We start from the raw sequence: 19,824 nt of genomic DNA, 5'->3' as shown, positions 1-19,824 counted from the left end.
CATGTGCATGGACTTTCATCAAAGGCAGACTGAAAGAGAAGGAGCTGCCTGGCAGTCACATGACTGTGGTAAATTCCAGGCCACAGGGGCTCAGCGGTGCCTTTCTACACAGAATCCTTCCAGAGCCCTGAAGGCCAGGTTCTGAGAATGGGCCTGGCCTCTGGAGAAAAGGCACTGTAATTGTTCATTTTTATTTATTGCATGTGTTCACCAAAACTCATTTTCTTTTTCTCCTGAGTTCACAGATATTTCTCAGCCTTCCTTGAACCTGCATGGGGCCATGTGACCGAATTCTAGCCAATGGAACATGGGCTAAAGTGATTGGCACAACTCCTAGGCCTTCTAGATGCAAACCTCTCATGGGCAGCCCCCATGCTTTCTTCCTGTGGTCTTGCTTGGACGTAGTGGACCATTTCAGGAGTCATATATGTTCTTCCCCTCTCTAAGGCCAAAGAAAGTTTGCATTATCAAGGCTCATGTTTTGTTGTTAATGAGACCCATGACAGCTAACACTGATTGAAGACTTATTTTGTGCCAGACATATTATGTACTTTATTGCATTTTAACCTGAAAAATCCATTGACATTTATCATATATATCTTGTTGTTGAGGAAAGCTAGGCTCAGAGTAGATAAGTAATGTGCTGAATATTGCACAACTAGACAAGTGGGCAAGTCAGGAATGAAGCCTGAGTTAGGGACCCTAGGGATTGTCTGCCAAACATTAGCCCTGCTGGCTGCCCTTTCTCTGGGCAGCCTCAGACTCCTGCTTCTCCTGGCCATCTCTGGAAATGAGGGGCTTCTTTCTTGACACTCCAGAGTGGTCAGGCTCTCCATGCATGGCCCAGCCCCGGCCAATCCCTCTCCCATGAGCCAAGTAGAAGGACACTCCCAGTGTCCCATGCTGCAACACCATTCATCTTCATGTGGCCTCTGGTTGGAGATAGGCCTCCATGAGCCATCCCTTTCATTAAAAAACCCCAGCTTGCCCTTTTGCTCACCCACACTGGGAGGCTGAATCCACAGGAGAATCTTTCCTATTTGCCCTAATGATGGAGAGACTGATTACCTATTTATTGCTTTGCTTTCCAGATTGCTGAAGCTGGGAGCAATGGGAAAAACACCATCAAGGCTACTGCATCAAAGCATGAACTTTCCAGAACAATGATGAATAGGCTTGAATAGGCCTGTGTGTACCCTCATAGCATAATAAGGTGCTGGCTGGCAGATGCTCGCCAAGAGGGACGTAGACACTCCTTGCTGGAATGAGAACTTCTTTTTCTCTTCCTGGCAAAGGTCTGAGCTGCTGACACTGTCACTCAACCTTGCTATCAGTTTCTAGGAAACAGTCAAAAGCAGCTCAGAAAATCAACAAGGTCCTGGGAGGTGGCTTGGGGAGATGGCAGGATGGCAGTCAGCATAGAGCAGGGTTTCCGACCAGCTGAGCCTAAACCCCTCCACATTCCTGAGGCAGCCATGGTGTGAGCCTGAAGCTGATTCTGTGGTTATAATTGAGAAAGTCTCTAGAGGACTGGTCAGAAGTTCATCAGCCTTGCCTGGAGTGTTTGCTCTATCACTTCTCAGTTGTGATACCATAAGTTAATTTCTTAATTTCTGAAAGACTCAGTTTTCTTATGTGTATGATAGAGATTTCAGAAGCAATACTACTCTAAAAGGACCTGTGCAATAAGAATACAAGGTGCTCAGCAGAGTATCAGCCCTTGTAATGCCCATCTAGGCTACTACCTTCTAGGCACAGCTTGTTTGGTCAACAATATTTTTCAAGAAAACATTAGGGCACTGGAAGAAAATTATGGAGAAGTCCTTTGGTATTTCTGTGGTCATACTTTGGGGCTGGAGTTCAGAGGGAGAGGCATGATTAACCTTTTAAGCTGTACCCCTTATTTCTCTCTGCTGGTGAGAATCTGTCTGGAGCTGAAGGGTTCATAAGTGAGGTTGATGTGTTTTTCCTAGCGAATGAGCTATCAGCTTGCCCCATTTAACCTCAATGGCCTGTGTCCATTTGCTTCACATCTGGAGGTGGTACCTTTTTTCTATGATGGAAAAGGCTGGAGAGTGTTACTGTAGATGAGACAGGGGCAATGAAGAGGAAAAGGCTGACCACCAAGGCAGTGACAGCCACTTTGGTGTAGATCCTGAGAAGGTGGCAGGGACCAGAATCTGCAGTGGAACCAAAGGGGACTAGCTTTTGCTATGAGGAAGGACTCCTATTGCAAGAATACAATAAAGCTCTAGCCCATCTAGTCTAGTCCAATGGCAAGTTTGCATTTTAAAAAGTCTGGTACAGACAGAAATTCAAGTCTTTATGTTCTCAAACAGCTAAGGGGTTTGTCTTGGTTTGAATTTCTCCAGAGTTAGATCCCGAGACAAGGATTTGAGTGCAAGGATTTTATCTGATAAATGATCCCAAGGATTTTAGTATATGGTGGTGGGGTGAGGGATAGGGAAGGGACATAGTGTGATAGGCTGAAAAATGGACCCCCACAGATTTCCATGTCCTAATCCCTGCAACCTGTGGATAAGTTACATGGCAAAGTCATTGCAGATGTGACTGTTCAGGTTCTTGAGATGGGCAGCTGATAATGGATTATCTGGGTGGGCCTTGAATGCCATCACATGCACCCTTATAAAAAGGAGGCAGAGGAAGACTTGACACACACACAGAGCAGCAGGCAGTGTAGTCTCAGAGGCAGAGGCTGGAGTGATGGGACCAAAATCAAGGAGTCCTTGCAGCCACCAGAAGCTGGAAAGTTTCTCTCACCGAGCCTCTGGAGGGAGTGTGGCCCTGCAGATACCTTGATCTTGGATTTATGGCCCCTGGATGAGTAAGAGAATAAGTTTTTGTTGTTTTAAGCCATCAAGTTTATGGTAATTTGTTGCAGCAGACCAAGGAAACTCACACAACCGGGAAGGAACAATGTTATTCAGGTGTGTTAATCAGCTGGCTTTGTCTGTGAGCAACTTGGGCTTAATCCGACTTGGGGGATTCTCCTGGAGCTGTGAGGAGACACTTCCTGGCTGCCTCACCTGAGGGGCAAGAAAACAGGAGTATTTATTAACCAAATCTTTTTTTTTAAAGATTTTATTTATTTATCTTTAGAGGGGAAGGGAGGAGAGAGGGAGAGAAATATCGGTGTATGGTTGCCTCTCATGCATCCCCTGCTGGGAACTGGCCTGCAACCCAGGCATGTGCCCCGAATGGGAATCGAACCACAATACTCTGGTTCGCAGGCCTGTGCTCAATCCGCTGAGCTACACCAGCCAGGGCTATTCACCAAATCTTGAGAGATTTGCTGTCTTGAGGACATCAACTCCCTGGCTCCACGGCCTGCTCTGTGCATCATGGGAATGAGTTCTCCATACCGGAGAATGCCACCAGGCAGAGTTAGCTGCTTCAGTTTTCTGCAGTAAGAATTTGCCAGCATGCTTGGAATGGTGCATGTTGGGGGGACAGAATCTGCTCTGGTGGTCACCTTGGATTCTACCTACCCGTGTACATAATCTAAGTCCACTGTGGTTATTTTTTGTATCCCAGCGTCTGAAATACTTATACAGCAGCAGCTTGTCACTCTCCTAGCCCAGGACCCTCTTTCTCACCGGTAGCGTCCCGGTTCTGTCATCTCTGCTACTTGAAAGCACTGTCTGAGTTGGGGAAGGTGAGCCTTACAGGTGAATAAATTTTGGTCCCACCACAATTATAGTGAGAAGCAAAAGAGAAATGAATTTAGGGACATGACTGTAGAAATGAACTTTCTCCCTGCCACCCCTAATTAAAAAAGAGAAGCATCATGTGGATGTTCTGGTGGCCCAGACTCTCCCCCTGCCATTGCTTCTTTAAATCATATTTCTCTGTATTTCAGCTGCATTCGGGTGATGTGCACAGGACACCCAGGAATATTAGTTACCCATGTAGGGTGCTTCCCAAGTTACAACTCAGTTTTAGAACTGGTGTTCTAGTTACTTTGATAATGAGAGAGTGAGGATGGTATAACTGTATTAATCATTTTAACCATTAGCCACTGGTAATCAGTAATCATTATCAACCAAATCCATTTTATAGCAGAGAAAACTGAAACTTAAGGCTTTACTATTCAAAGGGTGATCTGTGGACCTGCAGGGTCGATATCACCTGGGAACTTGCTAGAAATGCAGATTTTTAGGCCTCTTGTTGGCCTGCATTAAAAAAAAAGACTTTATTTATTTATTTGTTTTTAGGGAGAGCAGGAAGGAGAAAAAGAAGGAAACATTAATGTGTGATTGTCTCTCCCACACCTGCTACTGGGGGACCTGGTCTGCAACCCAGACATGTGCCCTGACTGGGAATCAAACCAGCGACCCTTTGGTTTGCAGGCTGGCACTCAATCCACTGAGCCACACCAGCCAGAGCAGGCCTGCATTTTGACCCACTTTCCAGGTGGCTCGTTAAACTTTGAGAGGTGCTAACTTATTCTGAAGCCTGGGTTCTTCTGTGACTCTAGCAACCTGGGTCTTCTCTGCAGGCCTGTGGGTAGGGAATAGGGTGGCAGAAGAAGATACCCCTACCTTCATGGGGCTTCTTCTGGGGGTTGCCCTGGGGTCTGAGGTCCCAGTGACTTAGGAGGCAAGTCTCTATGACCCGCCCACTTTTTCTTCCTCCAGGTTGATAGAAGACATTTTTTAAAAAATTGCTAGCCCCAGTCTCCAGCCCTTTGCAGTTGTGTGTTAAGAAGTGGGGAATTGATATTTGGTATTGTGAGGATGTGGAAGGACAAAACCACCTGTAATGTTTACTAGGGGAGGGCAAGAATTTAGGGTCATTTTCAGTACTCAACTTCCTCTGGCAACCTCCCCTTGCCTTTTTCTTCTCTGTCCCAAGTCTCTGGGGTACAGGGACTGTGTGCTTTGCTTTGCTTAAATTCAGAAACCCCTTGCCATTCCTGTTGGTCCCCTGCTCTGGTAGAGCCTATCAGATTCTGCTCTCTAAACATTTCCATGTTCCAAATAATCCTGTCTTTCCCATAAGCTCTTTTGAATTCTCTTGCTCACGTAACATGGAGAAGAACCGTGTTGTTATGCCAAAGCTGGCTTCTCCCACGAGCTTTTGTCACACAAATAAAATAGATGTTTGCTTTGTTCCTTGTGCTCCACTTTTTTACACTCCCAGGCACAGACTTTTTAACAGCATTTATTAGAAATGGAAAAGAAAGCCGTTAACAACAGCAAAGGGCGCCTGTGCATTCTCCTGATCCTAGCTCCTGCCCCTCCCTGGTGCCGTGTTTTTGATAATGAATGCCACAGGGGGACAGAGAGATGAATGGGGGCTGACAAGTGTAAACCATTACTGCATTCAGCTCTTGTGGGGCTGGCGCAGGGTGCCACCATCAGAGCTCCCGAGCTGCTGCAACAGGAGCTGCAACAACACTTCCATTGTTGTTCTCCCATGTCCTGAGGTTGCACTACTACCTATGTGCAAATATTCTTCCTTGGATTAAGAAGCAAATATATAATCCCCTCTGTGTACTCCAAGGTGCCTACTATTGGTTGATTTTTCTTGGGGCTCCAGAGAACAAGGCTAACCTAACTTGATAGGATAATAGACAGCAGTGCCAGCACTAGGTAAACTGTAAAGCACTGTGCCTGAATGCAGTACTGTCGGTGTGAGGTGAGATAAGAGCTGGATAATACATAAAGGGAAGGCTAAGAGAAGTAATGGATGGTAAGAAAATAGGCCAGACAATGCGCTGGAGGTAATGATTGTCTAAGACCCAGTGGCTTGCAAACAGCGGAGATTTATTTATCACAGATCTGGAGGGTGGAAGTCTGAGATCAAGATACCAGCATACTTAGGTGAGGGCACTCTTCTGGGTTGCAAACTTCTTGTTGTACCTTCACATTGCAGGAGTGAGGGAGGTCTGTGGGGTCTCTTTTATAAGGGCACTACTCCTATTTATGAGGACTCTACCCTCATGACCTAATCACCTCATGAGAGCTTCACCTCCTAATACCATCACCTGGGGCATTAAGCTTTAACAAAACAACTGTGGGGTTGGGGGTGGGTGGCACAAACATTCTGATCATGGCAGTGATTTTAAAATGCTTAGTATCCTTAGTGTACTTCCAGTATAGATTCCATCCCTACTCCTTCAACTCTGAACCTAGTCTGGGTCATCAAAGTCCCTCCTGGTATAACTTAAAACTTAAGCTCAAAGTTCCAGTCTGGCCTATTTCAGTCATCAGTATGATTGTCGGCTTCTTTGGCAAACACATTCTACATCTATTGATATAGCCTGGAATTGCAATGGCCATTTTATTTTTGACAGGTTGTTTTTGTCAATTATACTTCACTTCTGATTATCTGAGCTTATGGTCAACCAATGAAGCCTGATCTTTTCTCTAGTAAGCTGACACCATGTGGCTCTTACTAATTTTCTATCATACACACACACACACACACACACACACACACATACATATGTATAATTTTAAGAGAAAAGCTTTGCTCTAATAAATAATGACAATTTTAATGTTAACAGCTTAAATAAACATGGTGGATAATGGTTCATCTAAGTAGACAAATCCTTATATCAGTTTCCAGGGACTTAAATGGGATTGGTGAAGTGGTGACCAGAAGCAGAGAGGGGAGGGAAGGATCAGATGGTAAATGTGGGAGCCCGTCTCTTTGATGGCCCCAGGGATCCTGGGCTCCTAGTATTCACACCCCTGTTTTAAGCTTCTCCCAAAATGACTCATAGGGCCATACTTAAGTATGGCAGCTGTTATAGTTTGTGACTTCTGAGGCTAGATCATAAGCCATGACACTTCTGCCCTGGCCTCTCGGATCTCTCACTCTGGGGAAGCCAGTCACCAAGATGTGAGGAAGCTCAAGCAGCGCTGTGGAGAGGACCTGGTGAAGGAAAACTGGGGTCTCCTGCCAACAGCCAACACCAATTTGTCAGTCATATAAAAAAGCCACTGTGGAAGGAGATTCTCTGACCTCAGTCAAGCCTTTGGATGACAGTCGTCCTGGTCAGTCTCTTGGCCACCCACAGAGATGCTCCAGGCAGAACTGCCCTGCTAAGCTGCTCCTGAGTTCCTGACCCATGGGAACTCTGAGTGATGATAAATGTTTACTGTTGCTTTAAGCCACTGAGTTCTGAGACAGCAATAGGTAACTAATACAGTGGGTAGAATGTTGGTGCCAGGGACAGCTGAAGGTCAAAGCTAGAAAAGCCAATTTTTGCTTTTAATCTAAAAGCTTGTATAGAAAAGAAAAATTGTAGGAAGGGAGGAGAAAAGTAGAGTAGCCCTTCGTTATCCATGGGGAACATGTTCTAAGACCCGTGGTGGATGCCCAAAACTAGTACTGAACCCTACCTATGCTCTGTGTTTTCCTGTACATGCACACCGATGATCAGGTTTAATCTGTATATTAGGCACAGTATGAAATTAACAATAATACCTAATAATAAAATGGAATAATTATAACAATGTACTATAATAAAAGGTATATGAACATGCGCTTTCTCTCTCTCTGAAAACATCTGCCAACTAATCTGATGGCAGAGATGGCTACTACATGCACTAAATGACTAGTGGGCGAGTGGCATGTGCAATGTGGAGATGCTGGAAAGGGCTGACTGATGTCCCCAGTGGGACAGAGAGGGTGGTGTGAGATTTCAACACACTACTCAGAATGGCATGCAATTTAAAGTGTATGAATAGTCTATATCTAGAACTTTTCTTTTCATATCTTTGGAATTGACCGTAGGTAACTAAAACCACAGAAAACAAAACTGCAGATAAGGGGGGATTACTGTACCCACCACTTAGAGGCCTGGGAAGTACCACACCCAGATCCTTAACACATCAAATTACAGGCTTAAAAACATCCACACATACAACAGAAGACCCCTGTGGACATTGCAGTGTGGGCATCAGGGGAGGCAAGATCTTGTGACATTCGTGGGGGAAGATAAAGCCTCCTGATGCTAAGCAGAGGGGAAGAAGGAGGTTTTTGCCATAAGTTAGCAAACTTCAAAAACACTTTTTGAAAAGCATTGTCCAGTGAAACATGCAGTGTCTATAATGGATTCTAGCCTTTTTTTCCAAGAGAGTAAAGCTTTGAAGATCTATAAAGGGGTCATGGTATAGGCTGAGTGGAGTAAAACACTCTGGCTTTCTCATTAGTTGAGATTTTTTAGTTTCTGAGAATGTGACATGAAGTTCAGTTGACTGTGGATTGTCACCAGTACGAGGACAAAAATAAAAGCCAGACCATAAGGATCAGGGACTTGGCAGAGCTGGGTGGCCAGGGCCAAGGTCAGGGCCAAGTGAGAGGACTTGACAGTTGTTACAAACATGACTGTTTGGATATTTTTAGAGGGACTGTCAACCTCTGTGATTGGGATAAGTAATCCTCTGCTCTATCTGGAGTTCTCAGGACTTATTTTCCAAAATTAAGGGGATAACAAGGTATCAATTAGTGTTTTACTACTTTGGGGGTTTCTAAAGAAATCCATTGGCTGGGCCATGATGAGGCCATGGGTATCAGGCAGTGAAGGAGTCTGGCTCTTGCCATGGGAGATCCACATTCAGACAGTATGTAGAGACTGGACGGAGGGTGCTTATCAAAGCTGATGATATTTAGAATTACTGTTATTTTCAAAAGTTAAGTCATGTTACCTTTTCTATAAGATGGGCCTCTCAAGGGGATTTTTTATTCTGAATGGAAATAAAATGCAACCAACTCGAGAAATAAATAACGTGGGAGAATTTTTTAAAGACAATTATGATGCCTTCATCCAGACACTGAAAAATCTTGGTTGTCTTTGCATTTTCCATGGACAAATAAAATGACCACAAGAGAGATATAGCCTAGTCAAGAATGATTTGATGGTAACAGCTTAAATTCCAATAGAAAAACAAGCAAACCAAAGTAAAGCAAAGCCAAAGTAAAAAACAAAAAGAAGGAAGAAAAAAAGTATATTTATTGATGGTTCTGTGGGACATTGATTGATTTAGCTCTCATCTTCTACTCTATATGTTTCTTGGTTCAAATTCTCAAGAGAGAGAATTGGCTTGGCAAGAGTGCCCCAGGACTCTTCTCAAGCAGATGGGGTAGGGTGGCCTGCTGGTGGGGAGCCGCCCTTGTGGGTGGGGTGGAGTCATTATCAGATAGGAGGGCCATGAACAGGACAGACACTCCAAACTTATCTTTTACAAACTTCCACCCTGGTGGGGGGGGGCACTGGTTAGCTCATAACTGCACACCTTGAAGGGCTTTAAGAAATACAAGGCTATAAAGTTTCTAGGTTTTTGAATAAAGAAGAAAGGAAAGAGGGTGGGACGGAGAGTAGAGAGAGAAAGAAAATTATTTTAAGTATGTAATGCAATAATTATGCAATAATTATAATTATTTGTTGTTTATCTGAAATACAAATTTAACTGGGAATCCTGTATTTTATCTGGCAACTGTACCCAAGGGTTGTCTTTGTCTATTGGAACTGTCATGAAAAAAGACTTGGGAGAATTTAAACTGAGTCTCAAATTAAATTTTCCATGCTTTGGGGCTGCTTGTGTCCATGTACTATTTGTGTGTGTGTGTGTGTGTGTGTGTGTGTGTGTGTGTGTGTGTGTGATCTGTTTCCATTTTGAGAAAAGCAATTTGCGGTGATGATAAAGCAGAGAACCTGACTCTGTGTCCTGGCTCTGTCTCTTAGAAACTGGGTGATGCTGGGCAAGTCATTTGGTTTCAAGGTGCCTCTGTTTCCTCATCTAGAAATCATGAATAGTCATGTCTACTTCAGCAGATTGCTGTGGGGAGTAAGCTTATGCAGGTAAATTACCTGCAGGATACCAGTCATGTAGCAGGTGCTCAACTAATATGTCTATCCCCTTCTTTTTTTCTTCTCATAGTCTGAGCAGAAACACCAGTATCTATTATTATTATTTACTGAATGGCTATAAACCTTTATTTTCCAGGTACAGTATAATGTGATGTACAACCATGGTCTCATTTAATTCAAGCAACAGTTGAGTGAGAGAGCTACTATTTTCATCTCCAATTTACTAATGATGAAACTGGGGTTCAGTTTGGTGTAAGAGTGGTCCAGGGACACAGTTTCTGAAGGAAAGAACTGGGATGTAAAGCCAGGCCCTGTGGGTCTCCAGCGGGCATGCTCTCAGCTTTCACTCATGCATTTCATGGCGCTCACAAAGCACACATCCACTGCAAGAACTATAAGGCTGGTGCAAGGCACATGGGACATTTGAAGTGTTGGATCCACTGTCTGTCCACGTGTGGTTGTGTTGGCACCATTCATTTTACTAGATTTATTGGGTGTTCACACTGTTGTAGACTTCTTTCTGGATACTGAGGCTCAGTTATGATCAAGACAAAGGCCTTCCTCACGGAGTTTCTATGGCAGTTAGGAAACAGACAATAAACAAGTAGAATAGACACAAGTAAGACATGGCATTGTACTGTAGTGTGTGCTATAAAGGAAATTAGACAGGAACAAGAAGTGTGACTCAGGGCTAGGCAGTAGAAGAGAGGTATTTAAGTAAGGGTGTTCACGGGAGGCTTTTCTGAGGAGTGATATGTGAGACAAGACCTCAGGAACGTATGAGGGGCAGGAGGTGCGGCAACACGAGTGGGACAAGAACAAGTCTGGGGTGATGGAGCAGAGTGAAGAGGCAAGTTTGAAGCAAAGAGTGCAAAGGAGGGAGGGAGGAGACAAGGTCAGACCCTAGCAAGGAGTTGAGGATTTAGTTCTCAGTGATGGAAGAGGCACGTTTGTAGGGGGCCTGGGGCGGGGCTCTTCCACTCATGACCCACAGAGCTGATCACAGCTGCAGGAGAAAGGCCTCCTGTCTCCCAGGAGCAGCATAAGGAAAGCAATCATGCCACTTATCGCCCCAGTTTGAAAAGTAATTGCAGACACATGTGTAAAGGGCAGGGCAATCTTTTCTGCCAATTATGTGCCCTGCTATTAGGCGATTAGAAGCTGGTAAAGTCATGGTGTGAGGGATTAGCAGCACAATTCCCTCTCCCATCACCTCTGTATTTCTGCTGCTCCCAAGAGTACATTCTTCCTTCCCTAGTCACTTGCCTCAGCTGGTCTCAGCTTGACCAGGTGTCCCCCCCAAATTATGTTCCCTAAACATGTCCTTATCTAGAAAAGTAACAAACCTACAAGAGACCCTTACAAAACTGCAGTTGAAAAGTAAGGTTAAGCCTGCCTGGCTACAAGATTGCAAACTTGTATTTGCAACAATATTCATGAAGACTGTTTGGTTCTGGGTATTTCCAAAGCTCCTTATCTAACAGATTGTGCTGGTCCTTATTGTACTTTCCTGTGCATAATGCCTTTATTATTTTATTAGGCTCTCGTGCCTGTGCACATCTGCCCATTTTGGGGAATATTTCATACATTAATCTATCTGTTCCTTTATTCTTCAAGCCAGTTGTTAATTAAATAACTATTTTCAGGCTAACTCAGAGCTGCTTTTTGGAATTAAGGTTTAGTGGTTAAGAGCTTTGGGTTCATACAGTCCTGAATTCAAACCCTAGGTTAGCTCCTTTAGTTACTTTTACAGTCATTTTTTTTTTAATCTGAAAAGTGGGAATGATGGCAGAACCAGGTTTTCTGTCACTCTAACCCTCTTCATTCGCCCTCATTCTCAGCCTTGTGGAGAGGAGACTTTTAGCCTGGCACCACGTCCAGTTAATGGTGTGGCAGGGGTCAACAGCTGTGAGGGAACACCAGTTGGTTTCTAGGTGTCTCACTCTGTACATGAAGATTCAAGGGCAGAGCAGCTCTGTAGGACATGTGGTGGTGAGGAGGGTGAAACTTGTGGGCCTCGAATAACTGAATAAAGGTGGAAGCCTGGGAGGAAGAAATAGGGGGAAGGCAAAGGAAGAAGGGAGTTGGAAGAAAAGAAGGGGGCTTGCAAACATGTGTCTGTAGGAGTCTAGTCCTGCACTCAGGCTACTGCATATCTTGGTTGGCTAAGAAAATGACTTCAGGAACCAAACTGCTTGGGGTCAAGTCCTGGTTCTGCCCCTTATTAGCTACGAGACCCTGTGTAAGCATCTAACTTCTCTGTGCCTCATTGCCTCATGTATAACAAGATTCTAATAATAGGATGTACCTCTGAGGCTGGCTGGAAGGATTCAATGAGTGCATACATGCAGCATACTTAGAATGATGGCTTGCACGTAGTAATCATGAAATAAGTGTTAGCAATTATGAAATTCTAAGTCTCTTCCCATGCTCTCTCTCATCCTTTCCTGACTACATTTTACCAGAACACTTGCTATCATTTAGTCTTTTTTAAAAGGTTTTCTTTTTTTAAAGATTTTATTTATTTATTTTTTAAAGAGGGGAAGGGAGAGAGAAAGGGAGGGAGAGAAATATCAGTGTGTGGTTGCCTCTCATGCCCCCTCAGCCTGCCCTCCCCCTCCCCGGACTGGGGATCTGGCCTGCAACCCAGGCATGCACCCTAGACTGGAAGTTGAACCATCAACCCTTTGATTCACAAGCCAGCACTTAACCACTGAGCTGCACCAGCCAGAGCCATTTAATTTTATTATTCATTTTTAATGTTGTTTAACCCCTCTCTCCAACCTCACTACTACTCAAGTTCCTTGAAGCCTGGGATTATCATCTGTTTTGTTCACTATTGTATATTCAGCATTATTTTCTGGAACAGTGCTTGACACAGGGAATGGGCACAATCAATACTTCTATTGACTGAGTGATTGAATAAATAAATGAAAAAATGAATGCGTTATCCTGTGGACTCTGTTCTTGATTAGTGCTGAGTGATAATGGGCGCCCACCCAAGCTTTTAGGTGTTGTGAGCATAGTGACAGTATTTTATGATAATAATGGTGATATCCACTTTCTGAAGACTGAGGAGTATAGTAGCAGTAAGATACCCAGGGTAAGTACCCAATTCTGTTACCTGTTAGTGACATTATTGCTTTATATAGTAGCCCCTCCTTCAAGCTTGCTAGTGCATGACAGAGTGGAACTTAAATCTAGGCCGTCTAATTCCAAAGGCTGTGCTTATTAACAAGAAAGGAAACAAAGGCTTAGAGAATATTGACCTGTTCTTCATTATGGCACAAATAGGCCATAATGGGTCAGGTGGGACCCAAGTGTTCAGACTACCAGGTCAATGCTTTTTCCCTTTTAAACCCAGGGCAGGTTTGCCTATAATTGGTCACCCGTAAAAGGCAATATTCATATTTCTTGTGTAGCTGATTAAGAGTCAATGAGAAAAACATGGATGTAAAGCACTTGGAAAAATGCCTGGTACTTGATAAACATCATAGCTCTCATGATTATTTATCATGTACACATGTATTAATACACAGATGTTAATTTGAAGTACTAGGTATGCTTGCCACTGGCCTTACTGCAGGTGAAGATGAGAATAAGACTTAGTTCCTTACCTCAAGGAAGTGATAATCCATCAAGGGACTCCAGTAAATGAATACAGACATGTTCTAAGTGCAGGTAACCCAGCCTGGGTGTATCATGGGAAATTTCCTGGAGAAAGTGGCATTTGAGGTGGTTGGTTTCTAATGTTGAGCTGTGGCCCACGAAGTCAACTTTGCCACAAGAGAAATTCTAGAAAATAGCACATGCAATTGTTCTGTAAAATGAAATAGTCTGGTGTGAGGTGAGGTGAAATGGTAAAATGTTTTGTATGTCTGGTACTTGAGCCTTGTTGGGGAAATAAAGCAGAGTGGTTGTGTAGGATCTTTGGGTATGGCACTGAATACCAAGTTAGGGATTTCGACTTTTAACATACAGGTGGTAGGGAGGCACTGAAGGCTTTATATATATACCAAGAACAGGTATAAGAACAAACGCCAGAAACAAAGTTGCTTTACTCACTGCTGAGTAAAATAATTCCTAGATCATAATCAATACTTGATATTTATTGCTTGAATTAAAAATTGCTCTGGCAACAATATGGAAATTGGGCTGGGGAGTTGAAGGAGCTGGTAATCTAGAGATCAATTACTTAGCTTGATTACAGAAAAATGCTTCCTTTTTACTGTATCTTGTTGCTTGGTATCAAAGCAATCGCTGAATGAATGAACAGTTGTCCTGTCTTACTTTCTTTGTTAAGAGAGGCATGATTTATGGACATGAGAAGGCATGTTAGCTGAGAGCAAGAAAGTAGGTAAGTCCTGATATATCCATAAATAAGTATTTACCCCCAAAGAATAATAACTGGGTCATGAGCATCTTCTGGGAATATGCCAAGACCTGTGTCTTTACCCATCAGGTTCCATGACAAGTAACAAGGATTCTTTTATCTTCTTTCTTGACATTCTGTGGTCTTCAGAGTTTCCTGGGGGTAAAAAGTAAATCAATAGATTCATTACATGAACAAGAACCTGGCACCTTGAAAAGGCTTTAGATGAGTTCCTGACCTGTCAAGTAAGAGAAAATGGTACTAAAAATACTTTACCAAGTTTTTCTTAGGTGTGCCCCAGCTCACTTCAGCCTCTCCTGATTCACCTTGGGATAACTGGGTCCTCAGTTCAAGTAGGTCATGCCCACGCTGTATATGAGCTTGGTGTTGGCAAAGAGAATAGAGTGTAGTTTACTCGGGTTGCCCACAGGGCTTCTGGACCCTTGGTGTTAATGTTTTATACAACACAAGGCTTGAAGCGTGCACACTTAATCTTGGCCATATTTTTGTATATGGTTCCCTGAAGTCATCGGCCATCAGGCCACTACTTGGTATTTTTAATGAGATTAGTGCATGTAGAGAACCACTCATCCATCTACTTTTATCGGCCATAGGCCATCTGTTTGTTTATTTATTTAAAATAATAGATTATTGAGTGCTGGTCATGAACCGAGCATGGTTCTAGGTCCTGGACTACAATGATCAATAAACAGATATTTAGCAGCCATCACAAAACTCATATTTTAGTAAAGAAAACCAACACAGAAAGAAGAAAACAATAAATAAAATAGTGACAAATGATAGAAAATTCAATGGAGGAAACAAGGAAATGAGCTAATGAAGGATGAGCTGGTGAGAGATGGCCCCTTGTTGAAAGAAGTGACATAAAACAGTTTCTGTGTGGATGAGAATGATCTGAAAGGAGGTAAAGAATATTCCCAACAGAAGTGAGTAGAATGTGCAAGGGCCTGGGGTTAGGGAAGGGCTTGGCATGTCTGCTGACTGAGAGTAGAGTAGGGCACGGTGACCACAGGGGAAAGTGGAAATGGTACGGGTTTGGAGAGGGAGGCAGGAGATAGCTTTGTGAGGCTTTGTGGGCTGTGGTGAGTCTCCCTTTTCTCTAATGTGCTCAGAGAGAATTTTATAATTCAAGACATATTTGATATTGAGTTTATACATTAGAAACAGCAGCAATGTAGACAATTAATATTTACACGTGGAGTGTTACCACTGAAAGGGGACACATAGTAGGTCAAGGGTTTGAGTACCACTGCTCTAGGAGATGGATGCTGACATTAGAGGTGTACTGTTTGATAGTTTGTTTTACTGCAGTCAGTATAAGTATGGCAAACAACAGACGTGCAGGGCCAAACAGGAACTCTCCGATGCACCTGCACTCTTATTGATGCATCCCACTCCTCTCTGCCGAATGTCTACTCAGTGCCAGGCAAAGTGTGGGCAAGTGGTATCCAAGAGAGAGAAGAACAGACATCATCCTTGACCTCATTGAAATTGCACACCAGCCATTTTAACCCCATGAAAGCTCAGCTTAAGGAACAAAAGAGTCTTGGATTTGCCTTTTCGGATGCTCATTTGGTTAAATACTGGCAGCTGTCACACATTCAGAATCATTAAAATGTAGTTTTCTGTGCTTAACTTTCTTCCACAGATTAACTTTTCCAACTTATTATGGTGGACCTGACCTCGGCCTATTCATAAAAGACCACAGAAATGATTACCCGGGTGGGTTGCTTTTTATAGGAGCAGCACAATTTTATCTGCTAGAGGTATTGGCAAATTTGAATTACATTATAAATAAATTTATCCACTACAAACATTCACAGATCTGCCTTGCATTGTAAATAAATTTCCCAAGTAATTGCTAAGTGATGGCCTCACAATTATGCTGCCATGAGAAAAACAACCGGAGACAGATTCAGTAACTTTGCAGTAAATATTCAAAAAGAAGCCTAGGGATTTGCAAGGAGACAGTCAGCTTGGATTAGGTGGGTCGAAGGAAAGGACTTTTTTGTGGGTTGAGAAATTATTACAGGCTTGAATCTGTGATAAACATTAAACACTGGTCATGCCCACATCAATGTCTATGCTAGATCGGAGTATTCAGCTTTCATTAAGCCTCATTCCCTGAGCCATTCCTTGGCTGGGATTTGGCTAATCTTGGCTTCTTACTTCTGATCTGTGGGTGTGTGGGTGTGGCTCACTTTACATGTTTCTCATTCTTCTTGGACCAGCTGGATGACCAGGGAATGTTTTCTTTATGGAGATGGCAAGGTGTAGGGGAGCAAACAGAAACACACAGGTCTTCCTAAGACGTAGGCTCAGAATTGCACACTATCATATCACATCTTCCTCATTCTGTTAGCCAGAGCAGGCCATATGGTCAATTCCAAAGTCAAAGGTGAGGACATTTACTCCACCATGAATGAGGCAAGGATTATATGCAGGGAGGGGTGAAGAATTGGACCTCAAAGTTAAATTCCTGTAATTTAATAAGTGTGTTTCATTTCATACTGTGTAAGCGTATGTCTTACCCTAGACACTGCTAGGCAGCAGGAGAGAGTGCCATGTAATTTTCCTACACAGGTCGCTGGTTAGAAACCTAAGAAAAAGTTCTTACTCTGTTACCTTTTATATCATCTGTACAGTAGTCTTCCAAGAAGTCTCTTTTCCTTAGTTATGGCCCTCATGCAATCCATCCTCCACTGCGGCCAGAGTGATCTTCCTCAAATGTAACTCAGGTATGGAGCCTTACCTATTTTAGTAGTTTGGATGATTCCCCTTGGCTGTATGATAGAGCTCAGCCTCCAGATGTTGATGTTTAAATGGAACCTAATCTGGAGTTCCAACTGCCTAGACTTGTTTTGGTCAACAGCCCCTTCCTGAAGTGTTTCTCTTGTACATTCTCCCTTTCTTTTGCTCAGTGATTTCCTGCTTGGAACCACAGACAGGCAGGTAGGGGGTGGGGCATGAGGGCCATGGTATCTTTGCAAGAAATCTCACTAAACGCTCACTACGTGTGATTGGTCAACTATAAATAATGTCCCTACTGTCAGGCACTGCCATTTGCAAATTTACCTAGGTGGGATTATAAAAAATAAGCTTCAAATTCAGTTAGAAGAAAGTGTTGAGTTTCAGTTTCCTGTTGCTACTATTTAGTTTCTCATCAATAGATATAAAAAGCACAACTTTGGTCCATCATGGTTTTTGACGCATAGTGAAAACCAACCACAGTGGACCCATTGACTCTCTTTAAACACATCCTGATCCCCCATAGCTCTGGCTACCTTGCTCTCCATACTTCCTACAGCACACTGTAATAGAATGATGTATTTCTCTCCATGAATCATATTTTCTGAAGCACATAAACCATACCTTTCATTTCCTACCCCGTTGCCTAGCTCAGTGGCTAATATGCAATGGGCACTTTAGGAATGTTCCTGGAATGAATGAATGAATGAATGAATGAATGAATATATGTAAGTGTGTAGTGGGGAATTCTCTAAAGCATTCTCATGCTATGCATACAAAGAGCTTGTAAAACACAGATTGTTGGACAGTATCCCTGAATTCCTGAGTCAGTAGGTCTAGGGTAAGACCAAGAATTTTTTATTTCTCACAAGTTCTGAGGTGATACTGATGCTGATGCTCTAGGGGACACACTTCGAAAACCAGTGCTTTATGGAATTGATGCCGAGATCATTCTCTGTGTAGGAATAACCCCAGGAACTAATTCTGGGTAAGGGAGACACCTAGAGGGGGCTTTTAATGGCTTCTAGTTCACAGGATAAAATTAGTGTCTGCATGCCCAGATTTGCTCCTTAAGAGGGACTGAAGTCCTAAAGATAGGCAAGTTAAATTGAGATTGCCTAATGGTCACTCCAGGCTTTATCTCTATGCTAGTGTGGAAGTCATCATTATATTAAACATATCCATAGAGGACCCTATATTAGTGCAGTACCTCAAAAACTGAAGGAGTACTTTCTTTGTTAGTCTTAGATGTCTGGGCTCTTCATGAATTGAGGAAATTCAGAAGGATGTCACATCCCAAATGTCCTTCCCCAAAGATCTCCAAGCACCTACATGCTTGCACTAGCCCCTGTGGAATGTTGCTTGCTATGTCTAATCCTGCTTGAGGCTACTGTAAGAAGGATTTGCCTTGTCATGGGTTGAATTAGGTGGCCACAAGTGAGTGGAGAGTGTCAAGGTCATAGAATGTTTTCCAGGTGGGAGGATTGAACCGTAATCATCAAGAAGTATTTCCGGCAGAGCAGTACAAGTAGGGGGTTCTCATACCAGCATCATGCATTTTTTCAATACAGAAGCCATTTATCTTTACAACAAAAATCCTTTGAGTACCTTTTGTATGCCAGACACTGTTCTAGAAGCTGAATACACAGCAGCAAAAAGACAGATGTAAGAGAGATAAACAATGAACAAAAATGTAATTATTGGCTAGCTATAGATGCATAACAAACCACTACCAAATTTAGAGCAATCAATTATTTTTAGCTCACATACCTGTGAATCAGCTAATCTGTGTGGGGCTCTGTTGGCTTTGCTCAAGTTTGTCTGGGTCCATGCAGGTGCTCATCTATTCCTGTGACCAGTGAGCTCGCCCATGAGTCCTCCTGTGAAGGCACTGGTAGGGGACCTAGTGAGAGCAACCTGAAAGGCACAGGGCCTCTTGGAGCCTGGGCTTTCAACTGATAGCCCATCACTTTTGTCTCATTCCATTGACCACACCAAATTCATATCACACCATGAGTTTTGGGCCAAACCCAAAGTCAAGGGGTGGAAGATGCACATGCAAATTAAAGTGAAGAATTGAGACAATATACTTATAGTCCACTTATAGTATAAGGTCAAGTAACATAAAGGCAATGAAGAAACATAAAGCAGACTCATGGCTCAAGCAGATTGGGGATGGTACTTTTTTGGTGGCCAGGTATTGTGGGGTAGTATATTGTCATAATCTTGGGTATTTTAAGCAGGCTGAAAACACTGAGAGGTGTAGTTTCGGCATTATGCTATGTTGTAATGCTGTATTCTGTGGGCTCCCTCTCTGCTCTCCAAGTATATCCCAATTATCCAGTGCTCCTGCATACTTGATAACTTTTGTGTCTCATCAGGACATCTATCTGGTTTATCACTATTCTATTCAAATGCCTCATCACAGCAGCAAATTTAAAGGGTAAAAATTTTGAATAAATTATCTCTGCTGCATGATATCCCAGTGGTCCCTCTCCACACACATATACACATTCACGCGCCTGTACTCATGACATGCAAGCACTGCACACACCCACACAGCCACCTCTGCACACTCAGAAATCATGTATTCATCTGCACCAGTCAATGGGAGGAAACAGCCCAAATCCCTGGAACCTCAGGGACAGCTGTGGACTGCTGGGTGATGGTCCCACCAACTCCAAAGCCAGGCTGATATGCCAGAAAAAGGAATGTGAACCTGGAATGTGTCTGAACACAGACATGGCTTCTGGGGAGCCCACAGCTATGAAAACTGTTGAAGTTTGTTGGTGGGGGGCTATGGTAGGGGAGCCAGAGCAGAGGTAGGAGGTGGTTTTTA

Source organism: Artibeus jamaicensis, unplaced genomic scaffold (assembly GCF_021234435.1).
Source record: "Artibeus jamaicensis isolate MK-2021 breed Jamaican fruit bat unplaced genomic scaffold, CSHL_Jam_final contig_464, whole genome shotgun sequence".
Lineage (NCBI taxonomy): Eukaryota > Metazoa > Chordata > Mammalia > Chiroptera > Phyllostomidae > Artibeus > Artibeus jamaicensis.
This window is presented reverse-complemented; position numbering follows the sequence as displayed.